Source organism: Chanodichthys erythropterus, chromosome 18 (assembly GCF_024489055.1).
Source record: "Chanodichthys erythropterus isolate Z2021 chromosome 18, ASM2448905v1, whole genome shotgun sequence".
Lineage (NCBI taxonomy): Eukaryota > Metazoa > Chordata > Actinopteri > Cypriniformes > Xenocyprididae > Chanodichthys > Chanodichthys erythropterus.
Genome location: NC_090238.1, coordinates 18,577,253 through 18,584,736, shown reverse-complemented (window position 1 = coordinate 18,584,736; position 7,484 = coordinate 18,577,253).

Genomic DNA, 7,484 nt, shown 5'->3' with positions numbered 1-7,484 from the left:
CAACAACAACAAGATTAGCCCCGCCTCCCTGGGTTACTGTTGCCACGTCAATCAAGAAGCAACGCGCCGGTTGGTTAACGCCAGAACGGCTCTGGTTAACGCTAGAGGAGTATGGAATGCCAAACCTGCCAAACTTAAAAATAAATATATACATAAATAAATATAGTGGGTATGCATCGACGTCAGAAATCGCTCCCTCAGCTGGACTAAGTGGCAAAAGAACCTGCTGCATGACTGGATTTATTAGTGGAAACTGTAAAAACGCGTGTAAAACAAAAGATTACTCCAAAGGTTGGGTACGAAAGTGTTCTTTATAATAATGTCAAAGAGACCTAATCCATGAATATTGCCATGCAGCCAGGAATCGTGTTTCCTGACATTTATATGTGCCTGATTTCGACGCCGGGGAAATAAATAAAGCAAATCTGCCTGTGCACTTTATATAACTACAATCGGTCTTTGTCAGACACGTGATTTTGTTGTGTGTGACGTCACCGCGGCGCCATATTTGTGGTATCCCTGCTGACTGTGAGAATGAAAGAGATTACACGAGTTGAGATAACAAGCAAATAACACGCAAATGTGAAGAAGCACAAGAACAAAGTTAAAATTTCATATCGCGATAAACTCACCAAAGATGCCAGGGACCGTTATTTGGAGAATGTTTCATCCATTCATAACATAGATCTGTACGAACTGACTGCAGTAAGTTGGAGTGCTACTGACCCCGCATTGCTACCTAAATCATCATACTTAAATATTGTTAACTGTCTTGTTTATGGCATAAACGCATAGTGAACAATTTAAAAACTATAAATCCCTCGAAGCTCACAGATATTTCACTAATGGGTGCAGGATTTATTTATGTTCTGAAGGAAGGACTGCGATAACACAGTATAGTAACGATAATGATGTCGTGTTAACTATATAACAAGTGCATGATTAAGGATGGTTTAGTATTATCAGGAAGAATTTTGAACTAATACTACCCTTTTTTTCATGCATTTTTTTTTTCTTTATTGCATTAAGTACATAAACCAATGTATAACACAATAAACATTGTTCCAATAAACAAGGCATCATCAGAGATGTATGTAGAATTTAATAGTGTATTTTATTACAGTACATTCTGATATAGTATACCTTTTAGACCTACCTCTGTGTTGTCTGGGTCAATGACATTATGAGTCTTTTTTTTTTCTTTTTTTTTTTTTTTTTGTCCAAAGGCCTTAATAATAATAAAAACAAAGATATGTCATGCAAGTTAAATATCTGATTTACAGATTGTGTATATTATTAATTATCCTGTTAATACTATAAGTGCATATAACATAAATCTACAAATCACCCTGAAAAATTTAATTATACATGCTTTATTGTTCATGCAAGACTGGATAAAGCATCAGCACATTTTTACACTACAATTCTACAAAAGATTCAAACATGCGCTGATTGGATGGTTTCTCTGTGAAAATCTCAAAACAGTCAATAATCTCTGCTACTCTGTATTTAAACAAAGGAGACATATTTCTGTGCAAATCATCTCTGTCTGCCCATACAGCTGAAAGCTTCAGGTTTGCATAGATATGACACAGTTTCATTGAATGTTCTGTATACCGTCTCAGGGGAAACATTAGAAGTGTTGTGCAGGCAGATCAAATCTGAGGTATATTAAGGTTCACAGAAGCATTTGAAATTTGTATTTGTTGCGTCTGGAATCAGAGGCACAAAAAAAAAAAAAAAAATTGTAATAACGCCATAAAGGTTCCCAGGTTTGGCAGACCCGTATAGTACATTAACATCATCTCCAAAACAAACATCAGACATCCTGTACATATCAAGTCGGTTTACTTCTGCACATGCAGATCACCATCTCCTCCAGCCTCCTGCATCTTCTCAGTGTGAAGATGATCACTCTCTCCAGCCTGATGGACCATAGTGTTAGCTGACTAACCTGGGTAAAGTTGGTTTTATATTCGCACATCCGCATTCAATAGCCTTGTTAATCACACTACATTGGACATTCAGTGGACATTCACAAGTAAATATGCCATTAAACAATACTTGCCTATTTTGATCGACTGTGAAAAATGTTATAAGTTGACAATCGTTGGTCGTCAATATCATGTCGCTGCTTAAAATTCGCAAACATTAATTTATTGCATATTTATTGGAAAGTCTGAATTTATCAGAAGTCTGAATGTGCAAATATAAAACCAACTTTACCCAAGTAGCTGACTGGATTGTTTTTCCTTACTTAGTGTCTGTGTGTGCATCTCAATCAGCTCTGAGCTCTTGAATCATGAGACCGTCCTGATCAGTGCCCTAACTAATGAACTAGGGAGCTGATTGAGACACAGCCTGTGATTAATGCTGATGTGGCCTTAATGTAGGGAGGGATGGTGTCCAGTTGGGGTCAGTCTCCATAATGTTTAAGCCATAGACTGTAAAAGGTTTAAGCAGGCTGATCTGCAATGAAATGAAAAGGTCCACAGACCACAGCTGTAAAAAGTAGTCAGAAAATTAGAATCAGTATATGGATACAGAGCAAAAATGCCGTACCTTAAGTATAAAAATGCTGTAGCAAAATTAAGAAAAATAAAATGTAGACATATTCAAGTAAAGGGATTCAGTTTAAATTGACTTGTTTCATAGCACATACAATCCAAAACAATGCGTTGCTATAACGTTTTCTACTTTAGAAAACAGAAACCTCTAACTTACCTTTGTGAAATGTAGAAAGCAAACATACTTGAATGGAGATATCTTGACGAAAGTGATGTTTTGCGTCTCACCGCGGCAACCCGTGCGATCCGGCGCCTCTGTTATTGCCTCTAACGTTACATACTCTCCGTTCAAGTAGGAAACCGACTAAATCTAATCTCGTAGTAAAGTTTTTGACATTTTCTATCGTGGGACATATTATTGCAGCTTTTCACACAACTAAAGTGTGCCATTTTTACAATGAAAAGTAGCCAAAGAAGAAACAACTCTGCACTGATACAGAGATTGTTTGGATACCTCAGAAATGGCGACGACACCCATAATGCATTTCGGTTTTCACGAGTGTGACGTCACCTGACAAAGACCTATATAGGTAGTTCTAAATCGGAGTGATGTGATCAGTTATATCCAGGGTTGGGGAGTAATGGAATACATGTAGGCTAACGGCGTTACGTAATCAGGAAAGAAAAATCCAGTAATTAATTCGTTACGTCAAAAAACGTAGTAATCAGATTACAGTTAACGTTACATTTGAGTTGGTTTGATCCATGTCTCCATCAATACATTTTGTGTGTTTTTTGCGAAAACCAATGCTGCCACTCAGTCTTTTGCCACTCAGTCTTTATCAAAGACAATAGAATAATACAAGACGTGTCACTCGTATTGTTTTGAATGGGAGAAAGTGCCTGTTCACACCGGGACGAATATCGCGCGCGATTTTCGCCGACGTTTAACGCCTCGTGACTAAACAACGGGCGCCAATGTGAATGTGCACACCGACGCGAAAAACGCGACGTAAAAGCGTCATTTTTTAAAAAACGCCTCGGGTTCGTTTTTTTGGTTTGACGCGCCGCGTTAAAAACTGGCCGACCAATGAGATTGGCGCTTTTGTTCACGTGCCTGGAGCTGCTGAAGTTACAGTAAAACACGACTTGGTGGCGCTCAAGCACAAAACGGTCTTGCCGAGCACACAAGACCACGAAGAGAAAGTAAGTAGACGAGGAAGACCCCTACAAACTATCCCTGCGTCTCAAATAGCTCCCTAGCTTCCTAGGTCGTGTATCAGTATACCATGTAAATGAATGTGGCCGAATCCCTCAGTGCCCTGACTAATGAAGTAGAGAGCTGATTGAGACGCACACTATGGGTGCTCTGCCACAGATGTGTATTATTTCTGTATTTTTACTTTTTTTCCCCTTTTACATTCAAGAAATATAGTTGAGAATGTCTGTTTCATAAATATGTTTATTTACACGACCATATATATATGTATGCCATTTTATATATGCATTTTTTTTATCTTCTTTAACTTTATTAATATCATATGTTTATTTGCACTATCGTTTTTCTTACAATGTGTCAAATAAACCATGGATATTGACATGCAGCCGGGAGTCGTGTTTCCTGACATTTATGTGCCTGATTTAGACGCCGGGGAAACACATAAAGTAAATCTGCCTGTGGATATGTTATATAACTAGGCTATTGGTATCAAATCCGAGTAATCACTATATAATGTGTTATATTGTCATATTGTCCAGCCCTAGCCTATATAGTTTTATAGTATAGTTTTTGTCAGTGTTTATTTAAAAACACCCAATTATGCAGAATATAAGATGGAAAATGATGATTTGTTAACACAATATATAACAATACAATATATATATATATATATATATACGGTATGATTTTACCTCAAAATCCAACAGTTTGACACAAAACGATAACTGCAAATCCAGGTTTCTCTGGAGTCCAGCTGGTTCTGTGAATTGCAGTGATCCATTGCTTTTTTCTGTAGCTTTCAGCAGTCTTTAAATATATAGCTACCTCAGGTTTTGTGTCAAAGCTATTTGTACAGTCAATCTCAAAGCTCTTTCCCGTTTTGATTGTGTTTTGTGTGTTTTTCGTGGCATTCATTCATGCTTAAAACCAATGCTGCCGCTCAGTCTTTAGCCACCCAGTGGGCGTAATCGCAGTCATAACTGCCAACGGTGACGTCACGTGCATACCCAAAGGTCCAGAGGAGACTGCAGGCTGCAGCCAATCCAGCCATCGGAAAATCCGGAGGAACGCACTGCTACAGACGCACCGCTCCTGGAAATGCACCCGCGTGCATTGTTAACGCTTCAATCCGCTAACATGAGCACGGAAAAAAAATTCACACTGCAAACAGAGTATATGTGAAACAGGTGTTAGTGCGTGTGCGCCATTGCATACAACGTTTGTACTTCAACCACCTCTGAGGATATGGGGGTCGCGAGTCACTGGCATCATTATTTTTATTTGGACTGTAAAGGTTGGGAACCCCTGCCCAGCTAACCAAAATACGTGACTGTTACGTAACTGCAACGTAATTTGGTGACCAAACTTTCGTCGTGGCGACGTAACTAGTTACTTTGTGGCAACCGGAAAAGTGAAATTCCCAGATACGTTGCCACAACGTAACTTTGTGACGTTGCCAGTTAGTAACTGCGACGTCGTGGCAACGTTGTGTATCAATGGTTGTGTGTTGGTAATCAGTTGGTAATTTTTATATTTATTTATTTTTCTGTGAGATGGTAATCTGAAGGTAATGAAATTACTGGCATGCAACGTCATAGTTACGTTGTCAGAAAAGCTACGTTCACGTCACCTCGTATTTACCGGAATCTTGAAATGACAACACGTGACGTTATATTCGGAGCTGTTCACGTCCTTTTGGTCCTTGAACTGGGAATTATGCGTTTCCATGGCAGCACTGTCAACGCCTAAATGAATCTACAGCTGTCAGGTGGTACAGCGCGGCCACGTGGTATATCTGGGAGCTTTCAGAAAACTCCCAGCTTACAAGCTGTAATTACGAGCTCTACGAGGACGTGAACGCTTTTTACAAGCTAGAATCTCGTAACTACAGGAATTACGAGGCCACGTGAACGCACCTTTAGTAAGTCATGAAATTACCAAAAAGTATGAATACATTACGTAACTGTTACGTCGTGTGTTAGCTGGGTGGTCTGAAAGCCATTTTACCTGTCCCACTTTCTGTGGAATAAAGTACTGGTCAGATGTATTACAGTAGCTGCTTTCTAAATAAATAAAATTAAACGCTAACTTAAATGTCACTGTCACTTCTTGTATTTCTGGCACAAGGTGTGGCTGTGGCCTCAACACTTCCCCCGCCTACTCTGAGCTCGATTGCTATTTCTGGGGTAAACCACAACGTCCTCATTACCCTATGGACAAAGAAATGTAGAAATACATAGATGTGAAAATAAACAAATGTAGAAATGAATAAATGTGGAAATAAATACAATATTTATTTATTTATTTTTGCTTTTTATATTTCTTTGTATCCACATGTTCCGGGAGGCGCTACTGTAAAAAAGAACGTGGGTACAACTTCCCTTGAGGCGGTGGAAGTAGCATACCAATCATATTTTGTGTGTTAATTAGCGAAGAGGCTAAGTGTTTTTCGGATCATTGTTTACTTAAAGGAACACTCCACTTTTTTTTAAAATAGGCTCATTTTCCAACTCCCCTAGAGTTAAACAGTTGAGTTTTACCGTTTTCAAATCCATTCAGCCGATCTCCGGTTCTGGCGGTACCACTTATAGCATAGCTTAGCATAGTTCATTGAGTCTGATTAGACCGTTAGCATCGCGCTTAAAAATGGCCAAAGAGTTTTGATATTTTTCCTATTTAAAACTTGACTCTTCTGTAGTTAAATCGTGTACTAAGACCTACAGAAAATGAAAAGTTGTGATTTTCTAGGCTGATATGGAACTATACTCTCATTCCAGCGTAATAATCAAGGAACTTTGCTGCCGTTCCATGGCTGCAGCAGTGCAATGATATTGCGGAGGTTCAATTTGCTGTCGAATGGAACAGGAGATTGTAATATTTATCAAACTGGCTCAGTCTGGCACTTCCTGATGGCCTTGTGGACAGTGCACAGACATCTGGTGCAATTGCTTAATTGAGTCCAGGCTTGTAGACTTTTCCGGATCCCGTCTGCCCTCTCTCTCAATTTTGCTTCCTCCATTTATTATATTATGAAATATGTTGACAGGAAGCAAAATTGGAGAGAGAAGGCAGACAGGATCTGGAAATGAGCCTGGACTTGAACTCACGTGTGCAAGAGCACCATATATCAGCACACTATCCACAAGGCTATCAGGAACTGCAAGCCTCAGTCAGTTTGATAAATATTAGAACCTCATGTGGGGGGAATGGAATCCGATGGCAAAATATACAGTTGTCAAAATCCGTTCCCTCATCTGTACAAGACTCCTTACCTGTTACTTACCTGCTCTTTGGAATCCTTCTTCCGTTCGGAATCCATCATCTGCCGTTCATCTGCTTTTTTCATTCATCTGCAAGAGAGAAGTTTACTTCAAGCAAATCTACATTCTGTCTGCATATTGTTCTATACACACCAGTCTGCATTCCTGTCCAGTTATCCTCGTTTGCCTGCCCGTCTGTTTCCATCGTTACAGATTAATTAATGTCCTCATTTCAGGTGCACTGTAAAAAATTTATGTGATTTTAACGGTAAAATATTGTAAAAACGCTCGTATTATATACAGGGAAAAACTGTAAAAGTTCTAACCAGACATTTATGCAATTTTCACAGTAAAATGCTGTAAATTTTATAAGTAAAAAAGACAAAATCAATGTATAATTTACAGTCAAAATCTGTAAACTGATGTTCCCACAATTCCCTGTGTGACACTCCACATTTGAAAGTATTTTGTTTAAATAATCATGTTTCTTAATAGTTT